The sequence below is a fragment of the Oxyura jamaicensis genome, chromosome 4, assembly GCF_011077185.1.
Source record: "Oxyura jamaicensis isolate SHBP4307 breed ruddy duck chromosome 4, BPBGC_Ojam_1.0, whole genome shotgun sequence".
In the NCBI taxonomy this organism is placed as follows: domain Eukaryota; kingdom Metazoa; phylum Chordata; class Aves; order Anseriformes; family Anatidae; genus Oxyura; species Oxyura jamaicensis.
In genome coordinates, this window is record NC_048896.1 from 10,575,985 (window position 1) to 10,599,318 (window position 23,334).

The 23,334-nt window shown below is 49.5% G+C and overlaps 1 protein-coding gene across 1 annotated transcript in view; it reads right to left on the reverse strand.

Moving 5' to 3' along the window:
* Positions 1 to 11,817, reverse strand: part of GABRA3 (gamma-aminobutyric acid type A receptor subunit alpha3) — an 83,525-nt gene extending 71,708 nt beyond the window's left edge. Inside the window, exon 1 of the mRNA XM_035323928.1 lies at positions 11,693 to 11,817. The gene's annotated coding sequence lies outside the window, so the exon portion shown is untranslated. The remainder of the gene's footprint in view (positions 1 to 11,692) is intronic.
* Between the last annotated feature and the right edge of the window lie 11,517 nt (positions 11,818 to 23,334).

Sequence of the window (23,334 nt, forward strand, 5' to 3'; positions counted from 1 at the left end):
CCTCAGTGAGTTTAGAAATATAAAATGGAAGTTTCCAAAAAGCAATTTTGTTTAAGGTCTTACATTTCTAGTTTACGCTGTCTCCCAGCTACAACAGGAGTAAAACATTTTTCAGAGGAAACAATTTTCTTCCTTTTCATCATTCTGTCTCCACCTGAGCCACAAACAAGTCAGAATATTTTCTGAGTAGCTACTGCCTTAGTCCCTTTCCCCACTCTCACGTTACCAAAAGTAATGAGGTGTTTCCCATCACCGAGAAAGTTGAAAGGCCAATGACTGCCAATGAGAATAAATAAATAAATAAATAAGAATAAAGAAGTTTTGTCAGGTGAAAACAGATGAGAAAATTCAAAGAAAGCAACCTATTTCTCATCAAGAAGCCACTCATTTAAAACAGCTTCTCTTCTGCTGAAGGCATTCTCCTAAAGAAGAGGGTTTAGTACTTGCTGCTAAAAATATTTCTAACCTGGGCCAATATCAATTAAATCTGTAAAACCTTGTAAAATGAAGCCCTGTGATGTACAGAGACAGTAAATCTGTCTTCATCACCTCACAGAAGACTCAGAGCCCCAGGAACCAGGCAGTGCTACACACTCATGGCTACACTGCAAAGAACAGCTGCAGCACTGGTCCTGGCCAGGAGGACAGGGCTAAAGAGCAACACCAACTGCACGCGGCCTTTCACAGGGGGATTAAATACCAATAAAAGCTACTAAGATATTGTGAGAGTATAGCCAGCATGAGAACAGCCTTCCTAAAACAAAAAGGGAAGGAAAGACAACTGTAGTGGCTTTGGGGTGTGCTGATCATGGCCTTTTTCCAAGCCGGACTGCCATCCTTTGGAAGTGACTGGCACCAGAGTACCCTGTTTCAGGAGACCTAGAGAGAGGCATCCACAAAAAGGTTACTGAGGGATTCCCTCAGCTATTGAGGCACTGAGATACTTGGCAAGATGCTCTCTGGAAACTGCAGATACAGACGCTGTGCAAGCTCCCTCTGGGGCTTTTAAGTAGTGTCTGACTCAAATGGAAATCAATGCAAGGCTGGAGTCAACTGCTCTGGAGAGGAAAAGCTCTATCCAGAGCCAAGCACAGGCCAACATCTGCATACCACCCTGGGCCAAAAACTAGTGTCCCAGTGCCCCAAATGGCTTGTGGGGAGGGAGCAGCACACCAAGGGGGGCCCGGGGGGGGGGGGGCTGTTCCATGTTCCCTTCACCACAGCACTGAGTTTTCCCCATTTACCTGACTTCTGCTCTCTTCCTTCCTTCACTTAGGCACTTCCCACAGCCCTTCACCCCTATTCTTAGGGGCAGGACTATGCCCTGGTCCCAGGGTAGCTCATGATCAGAAAGCCACAGTGTCACCTGCAAAGGAGCAGCAGGCTTTCTTCTGGACATAACAGCACAGACTGACAGGGTTTAAGAAGTTTGTTTTGCAAAAAAACAGCCTCTTCCCCCCTGTTCCTACACAGGGCTGGGGAGGGGGAGTTGCTTGTCATGCAAGAAAAGCCCCCTAAACTACAGCTGTATCAGGAGCCACTGCAGTAACAGCCTCAAAGGGCCAGCCAGGCCACTGCCCCGCTGGGAAAGGACACCACTATGAAGCCAGTTCCTAACGTGGGACAGGAGAGCATTTGCTCCAGGCCATACTCTGCCCCTTTCCGCACCAGCAGAAGGCCCCCTGCAGATAGCACCAACCCTCTAAACAAGCACAGAGATCAGGGCAAGGGGCATCACTGGTATCAACAGCACCCGCCCGCAGGCCTGCATGTGGAAGGAGTCCGGAGAGGCTGAGAACAGCGGAGCAGCTCAGCAAAGAGCCGGGCCCTCCGCGGCAGGCTCTGCCAGAAACTCTCTGCCCGCTCCCGCCCAACAAAGTGCCCCCACACCCGGGCCGGGCAGGCGCTGGGGCCGCCGCGGGGCAGCGCGCAGGGGGCGCGGTCCTGCCTGCCCCAGCTCGGCCTCTTCGGGCTCCGCCGCCGTTCCGCGGCTTCTGCTGCCCCCTGCCAGCCACCGGGGGAAGTGCGCGGCTGAGGCAGGGCCGGGGAGAGGCGATGTCCTCCGGACACTTTCAGGAATACGGCGAGATCTCATAGGCAGGCGGGGACGTCCTGCCCTACGCCAGAACAGACTGCCCTAGAAAGCATCGACCAGGAAGACTTCCGTCCCCCCCATCTGCTCCGCAAGTGGCGGAGGCTCAGAGAACCACACATGAGCCAGGCCACAAAACACCCATCCAGTGCTCAGAGCAAGGCACTTCTTTGATGGAAATTTTGACAGCTCCCCTCGTGATAGCAGGTTACCAGATGAGCATTGTAGAGAAAATGCAGCAGTGATCTGGGTGTTCAAAGAGACAGCTCTTTTTATTTACGCATATTCCCACAGTGAAGTGACCAAACATCAAGCAGACAGGTTGATCCCTGGAAATCATTGCCTAACAGGAATGAGACTTGTCTGCAAACTGCTTGCTCTCCAGAATCCAGCAAAGCCCCAGTTCTCCAGTTAAACAGACAGTCCAACTTTTCTCTAAGATTATCTCCCCACACACACCCCTCTCTTTTTACATAGTTCCTCTGGCAGCTCTTTATACATGTTTCCCAGAATACCTTGGCAACAGTCACTTGCTCCAAAGTGAAAAAATGTAGAACAATAATAGCATCACCTGAAGACATGTGCCACAGCCGTTCAGGTCAGACTGCATTTCTGGTAACTGAAAACATCTGTGGGAAACCTCTGCTTTCCTGGATTAACTTCTATTTTAAAGTGAAGCTTATTCAAACATTTACATACCAGTGATGCATGCAAGTGTCCCTCTATAGGTAAAGTGACCATAAGATGCTATTTTTGTATCCAGATTTTTTTAAAGCTAACGTTGATGAGCTAACTGGTAGCTTGTTAGCATTTCTCAGGGACAGAGAGTGTTTAACTTACAAGTTCCACTAACCCAGACATGGAAGACCCCAGCCTGTAAATGAACTCAGCAGCAAAAATGCTAAAGCCAGCAGATATGCTGATCACACCCTCAACCCAGCACATGGGTAGTTCCCCCATCCTACTCTGGCCCTAACCTTTGTCTGTGCCCACCATAAGCCACAGAAGCCCTCTCTGAAAGCCTGTTCCTGCTGTGTTCCTCATTACCAGGACCTCACCAGAGTTTGCATAAGACCACTGGTTTTCCTTTTCTTTCATATTAGGACTTTAATTACTACTCACAGCTTGTAGGTAAAATCACTCTGTTCAATCCCTCAGCTGAAGAGGTTGAAGAACCTTAGTTTGATCTCCAAGAGGAAGATCAGCTTTTAAGAACTACTCAGAAAAAGGCATAACAGGGCATCTATTTCTTCAACAGATCTGCTTCCCTGCATTTGTTTGAAGTCTGACCTGATTATTCTTGCAATTGTATTTTTAATGCTCATCAGATATCCTTTGAGAGATGGATAGTCACTTTTTTTAGATCATGCATATGCAATCAGACAAACAATATATAGCTCACCTGCTCTCCACAGCCAAAAACACATCCTTAACAATTAGCTATTACTTTCCTTTGAGCAGTCAGATGGGACAGAGGATCACTTTCTGATCTGCCTTGGGCACACACACCAGAAGTGCCATCTGTCTTCATTGTAGGGAAGAATGCTATACTCATACTGAAATAAGCCAAAGGAAGTTGTCTCCCTGCCACTGTGTGTTTGCTCTATTCATATTAGGTCATACAGTTCTTTTCTGTTTCCTTTTCCCCTAAGTAAGGATATCACGTTTGTACAAGACCACCTAGATGATTAAATTGATAAGTCCAGCTTCTTTGTTCTTTTATTCTTGTTCCATACGGTCTGTTAACCATTGCCTGGACATGGCACGGGGATGGTTACCATCTCTTGGCACTTTGCAGGGGTAATAAGTGTGCCACTGAAAGGAGAGGCAGTGTAATTGAGCAGAGGCAGCAGCATCAGTTCAGCACTTGGTGTCTGGTGAGGTGATATTTACATGTGCTGGGTCACACATCCTCCCCATCAGGCAGTATAACCTTTGCACTGGGAAAATGAAACAGAGGGCCTGTAAGGTCTGCTGAGGAGGCAGCTGCTTGCACTCAGCAAGACCAGCCCACAAAGGGAACCTGGGACATCAGCTCCAGCCCATGAGCACATCCCAAGTTCTTCTTATCAGAGGGCTGACAATTTTCAAAGTTCTAGGGCATACGAGATTGAAAGTTCCTCCTTGTGGCTGGGAAACACCACCTCACTCAGATGTCGCATCAGCTCAGCCCCCAGTGACCCAAGGCAGCATTTCTCTCAGCCTTGCTGTTGACTAGCTGTCAGATTGATGTCCCGTCCCAGTTCTTCCCTCAGCACTTGCAGAGCTTCTATCCCTGCTGTCAAGCCTCCCAACAAGGCTGGGAATGGGGACAATAAACCCAGGGATGCAGGGGAGCTCCACACACACCTCAGCAGCTAGAGCCACGGTAACTTGTCCCTGAAGGGGATCTAAGGCAGAAAGTTTGAGATGCTGTAAAGTGCTGCCGTAAGCAGAAACCAGACACAGGCAGCCTCTGCACCTCATAAATCATCAGGAGGGGGCAGAGAACTGGCCACCATTTCAGTTAATTACAACTGTTAATCATATTTTCATTAACCTGAAATGAAACTACCAGCATTCCCTCCTTCCCACCCCCAATTTCCACCCCATTCCCCAAATCCCATTTCTCAGATAGCAATACCTTGTCAGCCAGGACACATGCCGTTGTCTGCAACATGCATCTGGGCAGCATCCCATTTACCAGGGCTTCTAGACCTTGCTACTTTGCCTCCTCCACATCTGCATTCACAGCCCTTTGCAGGCCTCAGTATGCACACACTGCCTTTGCTGTATAGATGGCATGTTTATTCCCTACTCACTCCTTTTGCCCGGCTCCTACAAGCTCTAAAAGACTCTGCTCAAAGCCACTGCCACTCTAACATAGCCTAGGGTGTGGAAAGTATGCATGGTCCATGCTTTTGGCTGTCAGACTTCCCAATATATTAGACGAGTTGCTATAAGAGAATGCCTGTCTTCCTCCCCTTTTTTAGGGGACTGATGCTACAAGCTTGCTCCTATAAAGGACTGATCTCTTCATACACACCTGTAAACCAAACTGCTCACTCCACAGGACTGAGACAGGCAGGAGGGATGTAGAAGTCTTGGCTCTCTCCACACCCCAGGTCTGCTGATATTTCCATGTCAGCTTCCACTTCTGCTCTCTCCACAAGAAGGGGGTGTTGATTAACGTCAAATGAGGACTTGAGACATCTTCCCCCAGTGCACAGAGAAATAACTAGTATATTTGAGATCCCCTTTGTCTACGCTGTTAGAGTAGTGTACCTGAGGTGACAGTTCACCTCTGGGGTGAGGTGGATTCAGCATCTCCATGCCTTCACTTCTTGCCTTTTCCTGCTCTGGGCCTGGAAAAAACCCTCCTCCGAGCCAAGGCATCACACCCCCCTTGCCTTTCTGCTCTCAGGAAATCAGCCCCTGAGCAGAGCCAGACACTCCCCAGAAGAGCAGCACTGTCCCCAGCCCTGCTATGCATGGAGCACCATGTCAGCTGAGCAGCACTTCACAGTGCAGGAGAGGGAGGCAACTGCATAAGCAAGAGCTTGCTGCTCAGCTTGCTTCTTTGCTCTTGGTTTACACAAGGTCACTCCCAAAGTGAACTAAGTGGGTTGAGAGGTGATAACTGCTTGGCTGAAGCCAAGGGGCAGGACAGCACTTCCTCAGAGTGCTGCCAGATTTCTTATCCGGGGATGTCGCACTTCTTCCTCCCCAGTTTCTTAGTCTCTCCACCCACTCTTCAAGTCCAAGAGTGAATTCAACTTTTTGCTGTTACATTACCTGCAGGACTGAAAGGAGGTCAGAAAGCTAGCCAGGGAGGGGAGGAGAGCTTGGTTGTAAGCCAGGACCAGAGGCTCCAGGTTCCACAGCTGCTTTGTTATCTCCCTCTCCCCCACTCTCCAGGAGCATCAGATGCACTAAGCAGCCTGTGAAGGTGTTAATGGAGAATGTGTCACCTCTGTCACAGCTGCAGTGCAACAGGGCACCCAGCACCGAAATGAGATATAAAGAGTGTACTTACTCTGTGTGAAAACTGCTGGGTTAAATATAACAGAGGATTGCTGGCTCCAGCAAGCAGAGCTGATCTCTTCATTTGATGGCAGAGTGGTTACTTTGCCAAACATAGCCCTCAGTCCCCACGGAGCTGGCAATTTCTCCTGTGTTAAATGTATGTATACATTACCAGGTAGGATAGAGGTGCATAAATTGCCTTCATTATATATTTCCATGGAAAGTGTCACAACATCTCAGACAAGCCCAGATTTTTTGTTCACTACAGTTTGATTGGTCTGAGTAACAGCAGTTCCTGCAGAGGCAGGTGGATTGCAAAGAAGGGCTAAGAAACCTTTTACACCTCCCTGCCAGCCTTGCACTGAACTTGCATGAAAATCCCTTCAGACAAGGGTCAGGAATTTAGGGAAAGAATTGTAGAAGGTCTGTGTTCACCTCAATGTCCTGTTGAACAGAAAATCAAATTCTTTAGCTGAAAAGAGACATATTTTGGTCTTTGTTAGTATGAGTAGGAGGGAGGGAAGAAAGCAGAAGGTCTGTTAAAGGAAAGCATTTTCTGACCCCTTTTCCCAGTCGTCTTAGTCTACGTTGCTCTCCATCACTTCCATGTCACAGAATTGCTACATGAGCTCCTGCCCTCATCTCCTAGAGGCACCCTATGAACACACAAGGTCCTTAATAGCAGAAACCACAAATCCCATCACTACCCAAGTTCTTCCATCTTAATGCCCTACCATAAACAAGCTATCTGACCTAGGCACATTGGTAATATACAGCAAAAGTGGGTTTTGTTTTTGATTCTCTAGTGAGATAAACCCCCTATTCTTCAAGTTGATTGAGCCTGTACCTCCTCCAGGCAACTGCTAGGGCCTCTGTCCCTCAGCCACACACAGCACAACCCTGCTGCAGAGGAACAGTGCTTGGGGAAGGTGCTATGTAGGTGCTATGTACTCAGTAGGTGCTATGAACCTACTGAGCCAGGATCTTTATCTTTGGATAAAAGAACACCCAGCTGTTGAATTAGAGAGGCTTTTTTGCCCAATTTGCACCACTGGCAAAGCATAGTTAAGTCAGAATGCACCTAACCAGTGCAACAACCAGTGCTTTCAGATTCATCACTTTGGCTTGAACTGTCCAGAAAGATTGAAGATGTAAGTTGACTCAAAGGAAGACACCAGGCATGCAACACTCCAACTTTCCCTTAAACAGAATGGACAGTACAAGATGAGTTGAAGCTATATTTTAGGCGACCTTTCAAAAGCTGGCACAAGACATGAAGGGAAGTACATTGCCTCACAAATATAGCCACTGCTTTCAAGCAGAGTCAACACAACAGCAGACAAGCCTTGAGTGAACATACACCTATTAATAACACACAGAAGAGATGCTCTAGTGTTCATAGAGCAAGCCAAGTGCTTGGTTTGGAAAAGCTTTAACAGCAGCAGCTGTGCAGTGACACAGAACCCAGTGGCCCAGGGAGCTTTGCTGCACCCCAGCAAGCAGAGCTGCCCTCCTAACAGACAGGAAGGTTTCCTGCAGCCTTACTTCACAGCCCAAGAGGCTCTGGCTTTACAGAACCAGCCCAGCTGGGGCAAGGACACTGCAAAGAGGCCCCAGGATTGCTATAGGTCAGGGCCTGCTTCTGTGGCAGTCTTGACAGTTAGCACCTGCCTTCTAGTTAGAGCTTACAGATTTCCTCAGCCCCTTTATGCTTACCTGACCCATCATGCCCCAGACAGTCAGAGTGAGGATAAGCTGCATTTGTAATATCCCATCACTCTGACAGCACAGACTACTTGGCATTCACCCTAGGTCTCCCACAGGATCTTTTGTAATCCCTTGGACTTCAAGTCCAACACAGGACATCCTTATCAGCTACCAGTGAGGAGAGCTTAAGTGCCAAATAAACACTCTATGAGTTACAGACCTGCTCTCCCAGCTAAGCTGCTCCCACACCTTGCACCTGTGCTAGACCACAGGTACTCACCATCATTTAAAGCTAAACTTCAAATACAAAGCCCTCTAAATTTAGCAGTAAACTGAGTTACTTTGTCCTTCTCATTCACCATGGAGAAATAATACTTGCTTGGCTCATTCCTACCATAAAAATTAGCTAAGGAAAAAAAAGCCAGCATTTTTAATGGCAAGGGCAATTAAGTATTACATTCATTGTAACTGCATTCCTTATTTATCTGATTGCATGAGATTGTGTTTACAAGGTCTGCAAATCAAAACAACCCCCTCTAACAAACTGGCCTTGCCAAACATACTCTGCCTTCATCCACATGAAGTTATAGGGCTCAGCTGATGAGTGTTAATCTGAAACTTAAGGGCCCCCTAAATAGAACTCACCTAACCACCTCTGGCCTCAAACTCCAAGAGCTCAAGCTTTGCACCCTTATCAAGAGTTGAGCTGCTAAGCAATTTCTTTTACCAGACTAACTACCAACAACACAGGAAGACACTCACCTTAAAAGTCAGCATTAATATTTACTAACTGAATGCAAACTGCATAACAGCTCTTGTCTGCACTGCTTATCTGTGCCAGGTTTAAGAGCAGCCCAATAAAGGCACAGCAGCAAGACTTTTTGTAAAGCTACATTACATCTGACCCAGGGATGTGCCAAGAGAGCTTGTTTTAAGTGAGGATCTTTGGGAAAGCAAGGAGATTCATTGCCTTAAATGCGTGGTATAAAACTGGGTTAGACAGGACTGCTCTCCCTAGGGAGCTGGCTCTGCCAGTCACCTAGGGGAAGTATCTGTTAGATATAACTCAATAATTCTCAGTTACCCACTGCATTTTTAAGATCACAGCCCTCTATCAACTCAGCTTCCCTCCTCAGCCAGGAGCACCAGCTTGGTGGATGGCACCCTCAGCCCCGTGTTTTTTCTTAGGGTGGCTGAGGGCACACCATAAGGAAAGGCTACTGCCCTCCTTGCTCCTCTGCCACAGCCCACCCCTCCACAGCAGCTACAGCTTCAGTATCCCCTTGCTTTGCAATATGTCAAACTAATCCAGGTCACTCTCCATAGAAACCCCAATGAACAGCTGCTAGCACATCCCAGCCTGTTTTCAAGGAAAGGCCACATACAGGGTTTGCCAGCTTTCTTACATCCATGATAAGTTCCTCTTCATTTTAGTACCTAGCATCGTGACACAAAGCAACACAGCCTGTAGCTGGAACACCGTGCTCAAATTTTCAGCAGCATCTCAGACAGACTCGCTGCCAGGAGAACTGAAAGGCAAGATGCATATTAGCCTTGTTTCTCCAGGCTGAAAGTAGTGCTTTGAAGACACAGAGGGGAAGGTTTCAACTCACCTGAAGCATTTTGCTAAAAATAGCTTCCCTAACCCCATCAGATACTTAGGTTAGACTGTTGGAGTACTTAAAAGAAAGGCTATACATACAGCTTTCCTCTCTCACCTCACCAAATTCCTGATCAGCAGCTGCTGTGCATACACAACACTACAGCAATTCTGCCTTTAGGACTCAGTCAAAATTTAGGTCTAGCTCAGACATAAAACATTTGCTATGGGGCAGTAATAGCTCAGGTCCCCTCAACCCTTCACGGGGAAAACACAAAGCTTAATTCACTGCAGAAAGAAGTCTAAAATAAAAAGCAGAAGCAAGGAAGAGCACCTAGCTAGAGCAAAGGCTAAAATCAGGCTCTGCAGTGCAGACACCTGCCTCTGAGGGTATCTAGGTGCACTGCTGACATGGGTCCTTCATCCAGGGCCAGGTCTTCTCCTCCATATTCCACAGACCCACCACAAAGAAACTAAATCCAGCCTGACATCTCCCCCCCAACCCCCCAAAAAAAAAAGACACCACCATAGCACCACCTTACAATTAAGTAAACCCTCTGATTGTGGTCAGCAGGTGATTAACTGCAGATTTACTGCAGTCTGTGGGGTGGATCCAGGGGCTCCCTGTACTACCACAGGTGGGCATGCTGCTGGGGGCTTGCACCTCCCTGTGGCTGGAGAGGAGAAGGATGCTGGCAGCAGTGGCCAGGGCTGCTGCTCCCAGCATCACATTTGGTCCTGCTCAGACTGGGAGAGCCCCAGGTGAACACAGCACTTTCCTAAGATGACCGATGCTTAGAATAATTCATTAACAAACACCCCACCTGGAGAGCAAAGCCTTCCTCTCCTGTGTCCTGTTTTTGCAACAAGATGTTTTTGCAAGAGGGTTTTTTCACTGGGCTTTAAAGTCATCTTGTCTGCTCCAGATCACCAGTGAGAGATGGTGTTTGTGCTAATGCTCAGCTACATATCTCAGGGCAAAGGCCAGAGAGAAATACTGCAGGAGAGCGGAGAGGGAGGGAGAGGAATTCCCTGAGCAGAAATTATTTTGAGCAGAGAAAGCTGCAGAGCAGTGTGGAGTGAGGCAGAAGAAATGCAGGAGAGGGAGGTGGCTGTACTGGGGGAGATGGAAAAGAACAGAGGAGGGGAAGCTCACAAGGCTCCTCCGGAGAGGAGGGGTGGGTAGGCTGTTGCTCACAGGGGCTCTGTAGAGGTTCCCTATCAGGAGCAGGATGGGCTCAGCCGTGCTTTCCCCTGCAAGGGGATTCCCTCTGCCACTTACTATTGGTCCTGGCGCAGTGACAAGCTGCTGGAGTGGATTTCTTTCCCTGCATGCATGGTGGAGGTATAGAAAAACAGCAGCCTCTCTCCTCCCATGCAGAGGAGCAGGATTCCCTCCCCTGCCAGGCAGGGATGCTCCATGCTAGGGCTGGGCACTCACACAAATCCAAGGTACCCATCCTCAAGGAAAGCCACTGAGGGGTGTGCTCAGCCTGTCTGCAGGACACAGGGGAAGGGTCCTGTGCCAGCAGGGTGCTAGGAAAGGCAGTCAAAATCTCAGTCCCTGGTGAGAGCCAACATCTCAGCCTGCTGACACTGAGATGGTCCCCACCCCACAGCCATGCTGGGATCCTGCCTGTCCACACCAAAGACAACACCCAGACACCAACTGGCCTCACAAAACTATCAGGCATGCAGAAGTGGCAAGCAAAGCTGCCCAGGAGATGCAAGAGCCACGCTTTGTGCTTTGCACAGAGCAGACCTTATGACTTCCCACATTTGTGAAAAGGGGCTATGACTTTCCACCTACACATTCAAAATAATGCCCCACCACAACAGAGTGTAAGAATTTTACAGCCTGAAACCTAACCTTAAGTCCAACCTGCATCTTAACAAATAACCACTGATCTTCTGTGACACAGACTTCCTGAGTGACCTCAGGACCCTCACTTCTTTTCAAGCTTCTATTTTTGAGGAAAAAATCCTTATGTATTACCTTAAGGTCTGCTTAGGAGCATGCCCCTGCTCTGCCCATCCCCACTGAAGACTCTAACTACAAAGTATTGCAAGAAAAAGTGCAGTGAAGGGGACTCACCTACTGTCTCCTTCCCAGAAGGACACCTGGTACCTGCCTTTCTTCAGGGATAGGAGCTACAGAGGGCTGCTCCCACCAAACACCAAGGAAGTAGAAAGAGCAGAACTGCTTCATGAAGAGGGGCAAGTCAGAAGCCAGAAGTGACCACACTGCAAGCAGCACTCTTACCAGCCAGGGTGCAGCCCCACCATACCTGAACAGGGTGAGCAGAGCAGGGTCCCACACAAGGCAGTCCCGCACAACTCAGGTCTAGGATATCCAGCCAGAGACAAGGTTGCAAAGCACACCTGAAGGCCCTCTGAAAGATAGATCCAAAAGCAGCTACAGCATGGGCCAAAAGAAGGAAAAAGTGTAGGAGCCTGAGCTTAAATGGAGTCGTGGCCATGGGTGGGTGTGAATGGGTGGTGAATGTCCCAGATGGGGCTGGTTAGGGCACTCAGGACCCTGGCACAGCTGCCACATGGAAGCAAAACCCTCCAGAGGCAGCCGTGTCCTGACAGTTGTGCATTTTTCACTGTCATTGATGACTTTTCCTCTTGTCACTTCTTGCTTTATGCTGTTGTGGTTCGGGAAAGAGCAGCACACATAGTGCTGGTGTAAAGTGAAGGCCCTGCAGAGCTGTTGCAGAAAGCTGGGTGGTGCTCAGCGGCTGGGAGGGAAACCTCACTGAGCCCTTGCCAGAGACCTGAAGTGCAACCTGCACCAACCTGTGGACCCAGCCAGAGAGAAACCAGAACTAGGTCAAAACATCCCTTTGAAATACCTGGACAAAAAGCAGCAAAATATTTAGCCCGGCACCAGAAACTATGTAAAACTACCCAAAGTTATGTGCTTGAGGGTAATGTGTGCCTGCCTGCTCCAGGTGCACGAGCAAATTTCTTGGGGTCAGTAGCAAGTCACAAGCAGCATGGGAGCAGGGACATTTTCAGTTGTCATTTGTGCCAAAGGTCCTGGGGTCCTCACCAGCACTTCAGAGATGCTGTGTGGAAGAAGTGTAGGTTTTGGCCATACAGGTAGTAGACCTGTTTGTTTTTTTTCCGCCTCTACTTCTTCACTCTTCCATTTCTTGGGGAACACCCTGCAAGATTTCTAAGTGAACAAGTATTACCTAAAGCTTGAAAAACCCAGGATCTTGATCCATTTTTTAAAAATGTAATTTAGGGTCCACCCTGTAATGGGGAAAGAAAACCAGTCCACAGTGGTGATGAGATTTGTGGGAAGCCCAAACAGAGCCTGGGACTCATGCTTGCACCCCAGATCCCTGTTCACCACTCAGCTTTGCCTCCCCAGGGAGAGTTGCTGGGAAGATAATGGGAGGATATCAGGAAGAAAGTGGTTAAAACCTCTCTCTCTCCTCTCCCCAACAGCTTGGGCACCGATTATGCTGTTTTTCTCCCACCACAATAACATCGTTATTCAACTTGGCAGCACAAGGTGGAGTGAGTGAGTGAGAGAGGGAGAGCGTGTGCGGCTGGTTTTTTTTGGCTTTTTTTTTTTTTTTTTTTTTTTTTAATCTCCCAAACCCTTCCCAGTTCTGCCGATTGCGAACTCCTGCCCGGCCGTCCCCGCCGCAGCATCCCGCGTTGCCATGCCGACAGGGGCTGACATCCCCGGGTAGCAGAGGGAATGCTCCGCTTTCTTGGGGGCTGCGGGCTGGCGACAGAGGGATGTGTGTGTGCCCGACTGGTGCTGACCCCTAACCAGGGCATCTGGGGGTTATTTTTCCCCAGAGCTTCCAGTGCTGGGCAATGATTTACCCCTCATCATCTCCTTTAAGGTGTCATCATCAGCACTTGACTTAATCAGGACGTCTTGGCGTGATAAATAGCCTTCTCCTGACCCTGGTGCTTCCACTGCAAATTAGATACAGCAAAGCAAACAGTTCCTCGCTCCCCGCAATGCCTCACCACCTCCCTGCCCTTGTTGCTGCTGTAGGGGAGCGTGTGGGGCTGGAGGGAGCCCGCAGCTCGGGGCAGCAGAGCCCGACTGCCCGGCCTGCTGCCAGCGTGGTTTCTTTCAGAGCATGTTTAAAGCACCAGCTTCCCTGGGAGATGTTCTACAGCGCTGGCCAGGAAATAAAGAAGAGAAAGTTTGATGATTTTCGCTTCCTTCCACCAGGGCAAAGATGCCAGCGGGAGAACTACAGCTGTAGATCTGAGTGCTGCCGCCAGGAGACAACAGCCTCCCCAGGGTGCCGGTGGGATCTAGGGAGAGGGAAGCAGTAGATCTGCTGCCTGGTCCCAAACACACCACGATGTCCTTTCTGGAGGCAAAAATATCCTTGTGGCCATCTGGGGAAGGGGCACAGGGCTCATAATGGAAGAGAAAGCAAGAGCACACTGCTGACCAGCACTTGCCTGAGACTGGGAAAAGAGGAATCCCCTTGGATCAGGGGTGTCCCTTGTTTTGCCTGCTGGTCACAAGGCAGGGATGGCTTGCAAGGTGACAGGGGGTTGGATTGGACTAGGTGATCTCCAGAACCCCTTTGCAGACGGTGTTTCTATGATTGAATCCCTGGGAATCACTGGCTTGTTGGTTCAGGTTTCTCTGCAGAACTGGGCAGACGTTGCGGGAGGAATCGTGTGTTGATGATGAAGGGAAGGGATGAAGGTCTGGGTCCAGCTTGAGCTGTGGGGCACTTAGGCTTTGCAATACACTTCTGCTGGTGGCCCCAGGGGAGGCAGCAGTGGGATTTGCTTTTACTCAATAAAAGAAACGAAACAAAATGCATCACTGATACCTGCAAAACCAACATGGCCAGCTGCTGGCTTTAGAAAATCACAACCAGGCAGACGTGTGACCACACCATGTCCGTTCTCTTTGTGCTTGTTAGTATTTTTGAGCCTAGCATCAGGCCACATCCTACAGCCTTTTAGTTTACAAACTCAAAAGAAACAAAAGAGGAAGGTGAAGCTTCCAGGAACTGGAAGCTCAGGATCACACATCGCCTGTGGGATCCTGATCAGCCAGCCCCTGGAGTGGGCACCCACCGCCCGCCCAGCCCAGCCCAACCCAGCCTGGGGTCCTGCTCGCCTGGGCTGCTCCTGCCTGTGAGCCCCTACCTGCACATCCCGCGGGGGTGCTGCGTGCTGTGGCCACTGCTATTCCCATTCATAAAGGGAAGTGCTTTTCCATCCCAGAGGAGTTTTGTACTTAAACTGCATTGCAGGAACACATTACAGCTCCCTTTCCAGTCACTTTGTTCTCCTGCTTCCCTGCAGTTTCCTTGGAAAAGTTCATTTTCCCTGTGGACTTCCTTTAGATTAAGACATTTCCCCTCAACGGATTTGGTGAGCAGAGAAAGCTTCAATTTGGAATCTGAATGGAAATAATTTGTAGCACCTTGCTGTACAAATTATGGGCATACATTGAGAAAGCTTGCACACCTCTACCCATGCCTTGGTTCACAATATGTATGGGACACAGCCTCAGTTCCAGTCAATAGCTTTCCAAGAGCTCTTTTGCTATCTTCAACTCACTTTCTACTATCTGCAGCAGCTGGCACCAGCATAAAACAAATGTAACCTGCCGCTAAAGCGTTATGCACTCACTTTAGGCTGGTGCTAGCTGCAGCAGGAGGTGTTGGCTGGTGGAAAATCAGATGTTTCTATTGCTTCAATTATAGATAGCTCTTCCTGTGAAAAGACACTTCTGCCTGAGGAAAGGGCAGTGGAGTGAGAGGACAGTGACCTGGCACAAGAAAGGCTGGGAAAAGATTCACAGCTCCACTCTGCCCTGCATGGGGAGCACGCTGTAACCTTCTTCTTCAGACAAGTTTTCTGGCTATCACAATTAAAAAAAAAAATAAAAAAATCTTTCCCTAAGATTTCCCTTGCTCACATTATGGCAAGGACAGGTATGTTCAGTGGCACAGCTGGCACAGGCAGGCTCAGCGTGACCAGCACACATCCTGGTCTCCCAACTGCATCGTCCTGTGAGTGCCAGTTTCAGCCCAAAGGAGCCCTTTGGCTCCTGGGCTCTGTGCTTAACCTTAATTTGTAAAGAGAAAACAATTGGTTCATTTTCTCAGGAAACTCTTGTGATACAAGATGGAAATGATCCGCAGAGAGAGATTGATTTTTTTCCTCGATGTTCATGATAGAAGATTATAACACATTTTGTTCTGATAACAGAACAGTTTTAGTCCATATCAGTTTAAATTTAGTATTGCATGATAATACACTTTACAAGAAAGGTACAGCTAAAACAAAACTTTATCCCAAACATCTTAGAAGCAGCTGTAGTTAGGAAAAGTTGTTGCTTTCCTTTCCAAGTTGGGATAAATCAAGTCCTGAATTTGGAATATCCTGGCAGGCGGCAGTCCTGTTATAATGCTGTTTTCAGTCAGGCTGGATGGAAAAGCATCAAGATGGAAAGAACCGAGCTAAAAGGTTTATCTTAATTATTAAGACCATAGAGCAGAGCACGGGGAAACCACAGTCTATTGCAACTCTGCTACTGCATCGCTGTGTGAGTGCGAACAAGATACCTTGTTTTATGTGTCCCAGAGGCAACATGGATGGATGCCTCCTCCTGAGGACACTGCGAGATGGTGTGCTTACGCTAAAAAAGCAAAAAGGGAAGCAAGAGAATGGCCAAAGGGACAGCTGACATCATTTATGCAATGTATTCTGTGCAGGGACAGTCTTGTGCAGTGTTTAGTGCTGAAAGTGTGCTGAAATGCAAGCAGAAAGAGGTGGGGAAACCTTGTGCACAGGACAAAACAACATCCCCAGACATTTCTTTGGAATGCCTGTGGCAGAGGTCTGCAGCCAGGACTTGTGGTGCCATGCTCCAAGGAGGGGGATTTCATGCGTGAGGTGCAGCGAAACCTGTGGCTTTGAGTGGGGTTACCCAGTCCAGGAGCATTTCTTGTGGATGGAAAGCAGTTGCTCTTCTTGTCTGTTTGCCCACGTCTTACATTATTTTATCTTTTTTTTCTTCTTCTTCTTCTTCTTTTCTTCCAATTTTAATTTCCAAATAATTAAAGTAAAGAAAATGAAGAATAGACTCACACCTTCTGTGCTGAGTGAGCCAGACCTGTCAGCCTGAGCATCGTCCCTTAGGACAACCTGACTGGGGCTGGGATCCTTTTGGGACTGGTCGGAGAGATGGTGTTACTCCCAGTGAAGCCTTGTGTGAATGCTCGTTGCTCACAAAAAATGTCCCTCAGCCTAAATCAGCGCAATCAACCTTGAAACTTGGGTGAGGTCTCCAGGGACTGTGAGGGCATCAGGAGTATATGAATTCCTTGGAGGAGAAGAAATACGATTCAGAGGAAACCTGCATTTTCCTGCAGTTCCTTGGGGCAAAGAGAGACCAGAGCTCTCCCTGGGAGGTGACAGCCATGAGCCCTTGCAGCTCAGCCAGTGCCCAGGTGCCTTTCCTGGACCCTTCTTCCACCTCCCCTTCCCTGGCTTCTCTCTTTTCCTCCTCCTTCCTTGGAATTTCTCTCCCTCATGCTCCCTGTCACGTTCCTCTGCTCCAAGACACATCCCTCTCTGCAGGGGCGTGCTCCCCTTCCCCATGCCACGTGCACGGCAGCCGGAGGTGCTCCTCTCGGCACAGCCCTGCAGAAGGCTTGCCCTGTGCTCCATCCCTCCCAGCCTGTTACCAGGCAACGCAGCATCACGCAGATCTCACTCCCAACCTCCAAAACAAAATGTCTATATGGGGGATTTTCCTCCTGCTCCTCCAGAGAGGAGCCTCACGGACATGTTGGCTGCTGGCTGTGCCCGAGCACTGCTCTGCCTAGGGCAGGGGGGCTGGGGTGAGGGCAGAGAGGGGGCACCTGTAACTCCTGGCACAGCTGGGACCATTTCCTTGTCCCTTCCCTGTGTGGTACGCCCATGCTTGACATCTTCCCACTCTGCATTCAGAAGGGATTGGCAGGAAGGCTTCTGCCAAGCTGGGGGACCAGTGCTGTGTTTGCTGTTACACTGGTGCAAATCCTGAGTAATTCGACTCAGGTCAAGGCAGTTTCTCACTGGCATAAGAAGGAACATAGAACTCATCTCAGTTGTTTTCTCTTCCCTGGCATGGGCATATAACACGCGAATTTGGGGCTTTGCACGCTTACACGGGAGCTTTGTTTTCATGTCCACAGAGTGAATGCTCCAACGACTTCAGAAGCTGAGGCATGACCAGAGCTTACTAGCTGTCAGCAGGCTGATGGACTGTCAGACCTATTTCAGGAGCAAGACACATGTCACACTGTCTTCTATCCTATAATGTACAAATTGCATTTCATGACAGCAATATAACACTCCTGAGAGCAAATTTTGGCACAATTATCATCCTTCTCAGGTCATAAAAGTCACTCAGCTCTTGGCCACCTGTTTTAGAGCTGTCAGCCAAAGCCCCTTGCAACCTCCGCAGTGGCTGAACACCATAGGAAAGCACACATGAATATTAGCTCACAGAAAATACTGAGTTAACGAGGAGAACACATCATGTGCCCCATGAGAACGTTTTACAAATTCCCTGTCCCAGACAGGAGCAGTTGTAGAGGAAGCACGTATCTGCCTCAATTTCCCACTTGAAGAATAAAATCAGGAATTTATAATAAACAAAGGAGTAGGGTTGTTCCTTCTGCATTTGGTGTTGGAAAACTTGAAAACAGTTTTATGTTCTCTCTCTTGTCTCTGCTCAGAGTAGAAAGCCCCGATGGGCACCTTGATGTGTGCCACACCAGTGTCCTTCACCTTCCAGTGGGAGGACTTCGTGCGTTTGCTTCTCACCCTGGAGCTCTCAATCTTTGAGACGCTCCCTTCAGTAACATGTCTATGTGGTCCTCCCATGACATTGCCATTTGTTATTTCCCTCCACCCCGTGGCATCACAGGTCATCTTTCTTTGTCATGTCCAGAGCAAATACTGCTCGTGTTCACCTGAGTAGGAAAGGCAAGGGAGGGAGCCCCTGTCTCCAGCCACTGGGTCACACTGCCTGTGGAGGAGACCATCAGGAGCTTTGGGATAAATACAGATGAAGACTTTCTCACTGCTATGTGCCTGTGTAGATGGGGGCTTGACCAGCATCAGGCTAATAGTGGAATTGGGTCCCCTGCAGCCTGCAGGTACAATTTCTTTTACTATATTTGCTGCAACTCCCAACGTAGGATTTTTTTTTCTTAGATTTTTTTTTTTTTAACTTAGATCCTTGCAGTCCACTTCACTGCAACTTCCAGCACTTTTTTCTGGCTGCAGGACTGTACCCAGGAGGTTTGGCCGTGAAGGAGGCTGGTCTGCTGATGCAGATGGGAGGGAACATCCCCAGCACTGAGGAGTGCCACAGCCTCTGAAACTGGGGAATGCCCGACAGACACGCTCCGTGTCAGAGCAGATCCCCACCATTAGCAGTAAGGAGCGGGGAGGCGTTTTTTATCACTTCTTAATGGTCCGCAGGGGCTGGAGCTCCTTGTCCTTGCCTTGGGCCCTTCGTACTGCCAGTGGTAACATGATCGGAAATGCCAGTCCCAAAGGGCACCGCTGCTGTTCTGAATTGCAGTCATGGAAATTAAACTCGTGGCCGTTGATGCGCTAAGCTCAAACCCGAGGAAACCTTTCCCACAGACCAGGGGTTCACAGCCCTGAGGTGGGGTGTGCAGGTGGGATAAGCTGAGGACACGTCGCTGCAGTAAGCAGGAGCAGGCAGGCTCACGTGGCTGAGGAGCTGGCCCCGATGCCCACGCAGAAGCCAGCAGCCAGAGGACATACAGCCACGCATTCACTCACGAGAGGACTGAGGGTCTGAGCTCTACATCCCCTGGAACACACACAGGAACAACCTCAGGCCTCCCTGGGTGCCCCAGCCCTTGAGGCTGCCCTGTGGACCCAGCTCACTCTCCTCCCCCATCACCAGTTTACAGAGAGCTGCAGGTACGGCTCGAGCAGGTTGTCCCTGTGCCACAGGCCCGGAGTGGTGGCACTGCCACTCTACGGGCTGTCTGCATGGCTTGTGAGGTTGTGGCATGGGGACAGCACCATGCAGAGAGCTGTTCTTTCACTGTAGACCCAGGAGCTAAAGCTTCTCAATAACCACAGCTGTCACAGCACTTCCACACTCATAATCGAAGGGCCTTCACTTGGCTGTACCGTTTTTCAAGTGAAAGAAAGCTCAAACCAGACGGGGTCTGCAGACTTGTAATAAAAGATGGCTGAAATGGGAGGTGGTGTGTGAACCCATCACTGCTGAGAACACTTCCTGCCACACTTTCCATCCTCTGGCTAAAAAGATTTGAGCACAGGCAAGATGTGCGGCTGCGTGCAAAGCTCTGCTCACCAGTTCACCCATTCACAGCTCCTAAAAATAGCGAACATTTCCGCTCACTCCAGAGAATTCTGCACTATCTTGCAAAGTGATGAAAGATCTTTAACTCAGCAAAGATGGAGAACCCTGGCTATAGACTATGCCTTTGGGATATTTCCTTGGAAATATATAGCTTCTAGCATGTGGTGTGTCCAGGCACAGCAGCTCACGGGGCCGATACGTTAGGGAGTGATTTGTGACTTAAAGGACACAGAAATGCCAAAAATGATGGTCCCAGCTGTCCAGGCAGTTGCTGGTTGCTGCCTACCACATTGGTACATGGGGGTAGAGACTTGTGGTCTTCTCTTCCAGGGCCAAAGCCTGAGGGTGATTACGTGGCACTATAATTGCTGGTGGAGCCTTTGTCCAGTGGGATGGCTTGAGGAAAAACATTTCCTGCTGGGAACCCAAGACCTGGAACTGCAAAAGGAACTGCACCGCCTTGCTGCACTACTGGTGCAGCCCCTCAGGGCTACACTGATTTCTCTCTCCCATGGCACAAACCCAAAGATGGAGGGGGCACATGGACAAACATGCAGCAAGTGCTGGACAGTTAAACACCAAAGAGGAAATTTTTTAAAAATAATATTTTTTTTAAAAAAAAGGGTGGGGGGCGTAGTGCACCATGGTGGCTATAGACCAGAAGCCATGATCTGCCATGGTCTGTAGAGGCTTTTGGCACAACACTGTCACCCTGACTGTGACCCTGTGACTTGGCCAGGGTTGGCCACAGGATGAGAAGGGAGGTCATGGTGTGGAGTATGCAGCAGAGCAACAAGTGGGAGGGGAGTTCACATGAGTGATTTAATAATGGAGGACACCAAAAGGCCATGAACAAAATCTTCGGGATGATTACAGCCACAGCATGTCATCTCCAGCAGCCTCTCACGGCTCTATTTGGACTCAGAATATGAACTTCAAAAAAAGAAACACTGCTGGGCTCTCTCTGGAGAGAAGAAGGGGAGGGAGACAAAGCCCTTGGGGTTTTGGGGGGAGGCTTGAGGCTGCCAGTCTTCTGGTGGGAGAGAAACAAACACCTCAGTGAGCATCTTCACATATCAAATGCGCATCAGCCTTAATGAGACTCAGCAGAGATGGGTGACTAATTCCAGAGCAGTCATTTATTCGTGAACATGGCTTCAGGTAGATTATTCAAGAGCACACAATGGTTTCTTTGAATGCATTGGCTGCTAAGCAATTGGCTTCCCAAAGTTTCACGTTGTGGCTGAGTGGTCAGATAATTCATGTGACACGGTTTCTGCTCCCGACTGGGTGAACTTGCAAGCACAAATGTCACCATTTGTGAGCATAATTTTCCCCTTCATGTATGCCTCTGACATTTGCTTTCCACTTACCTTTTTGCCAGTAACATGCAATCACAGCTGGTGGGATGGAGCAGGGCTAACGGGCCACAGAAGGAAGGAAGGGAGCGGCCCAGGGGGGCTAAATGGGACCTCTGCTGCCCAGAGAGAGGCAAATGCTGCTCGGCTCCCTCAGGAGCTTCTCTTTGGTACCCAGCAGCTTAATTCAGAATAAGAGTTTCAGAAACATGCTGCTGCTATGAGACCTGTGCAGCTCAGCAGCCGTCGGTGAGGTTAATACCACACTGTGCAGGGCCGGCAGCGAGGGGAGCTGGGGCTGCTCGTGTCGGGCTCAGGGCTCCCAGAGACACATGTGCACATGGGGGAGCGTGACAGGGTCCCCACGTAGCTGTGCCAGGTCTGGCTGTGTCCTGCAGCACGGGGCCGGGCACTCTGGATAAGACACAAGCAAACAAAAAGGAGACAGTCTGCCATGTGGAAATGGTGGAATTGTCTGATCTGGGGCTTGGGGCTGAGCCTGGCCAAGCACAGCTCAGATCTGCTGGGTTGGTTCCTTTTCTGCAGGAAAATGTCTGCAGGAAAATTCTGCAGCAGTTTTCCTATTGCTTTGGAAGAGCCCTTTAGCTAAGGTGAACCCCTCAAGCCACGGGTATGATGGGAGATGAGCAGGGCTCATTTTCCACCATCAGGGGTTTTTGGGCCTCATCCTGCCCAGCTACAGCCACACATCTGCTCTGCCCTCTTGGCCCAGAGGGCTTGGAGAGCTTCCACACACAGGTGTCAGCCAGTGTCAGCAGGGCACAGGAGGAGGGGAGACCCCCTCTCTGAGGGTCCGCTCCCAGCTGCCCAGACCTGCGGACAGGAGAGCTGGTGTGGTTCCTCCTGGGGCCACAGCTTCTGCTCTGCACCCACAGTGCTGCTGGGTCTCTTCCCAGGAAAAATTCCTCCACGGAAATCCATCACCACATGCCTGATCTAGAGATGCTGAGCTCCTTAATTATATTACTTTTTTAAGATAAAAATCAGAAGCTGATACACAGGAGATTGACCGTGAAGGTTTCAGTAACAGTTACCATTACAGGAGGCAAAACTATGGCACCAGGAGCTGATCCTCAGCAGCATTTCTGGAAGTTTAGGCTCCCTTTTCCCAAACTTTGTTGTGCCTGTAGTGCAGCACTGCCTGGGGAAAGCTGAGTATCCCTGCTGAGACGGGCTTTCCTGGCCTGGAGAAACTCCCAGCCCCATCAGAATCTTCAGAAGATCTTCCCCAGCTCCCCAGGAGTCCACCAGACCCCTCTGCCCTGGGGCATGGAGGGACTTTCAGTAAATCACCTTCTCCTTTATGTCTGTGGCTGAAGGAAGAAGCCCAGCCTTTGCTGATCGCACCAGTTCAGACAACCCCAGTACCCAGCAGCTCCTGCAGCTCAGCCACTCTTGTCCAGGAGCATCCCCCTGCCTGCCAAAACACTCCCACCTTTCTCTCCCGATCTCTCCCCTGCTCCCACCTCCCCAGGAAAGAGCACAAATTCCCCTCTGCAAGCCAGCAGGGGTTAATGTTGTCAGCCATGACGTCAGGATCCCAGTTCGCCCGGAGAGTCCCCCTCCCCATCCCCAAACTCCCTCTCTCCTCCCCTCCTCTTGTGACTTTGCAATGAGCAGCAAAACTCCACAGGAGCTGCGGCAACAGCACTAGGGAGAGATCCAGTCCTCCCTCGGAGAGCAGCCCTTCCCGCAGACAGGGATTTATTTATTTTCTACACATGCATATATGCATTTCTTCATTTACCGGCTTGCGTTTGGTTTTCCCTTCCCCCCCCCCTTTTTTTTAACCCCTTCAGAAAAGCCCCAGGCCATCCAAGTGATGAGCCCCAGCTTTCCGTAAAATAAAACAACAGCGTGGTGGGGTTGCCTTGCCTCCCCTTCCCCCTTGGAAAATAAAGAGGGAGGGGGGAGCAGGTAGGTAAAATCCAGAATAAAATTGTGTTGCTAGATAACTCACAGCTCCCCCCTCGCGCGCACACACACACACACACCACTCTCTTTCTCCTCCTCCTCTTCTCTGAAGGTGGGTAGCAGGAGCCATGCAACATCTGCAGAACCGGATGGCAAAAGAGCAGGAGGAAAAATAATCCAAGTGGAGTGCTCAGGGGACGTTGAGTTCTTTTTTTTTTTTTTTTTTTTTTCCCCTTTTTTTTTTTTTTTTTTC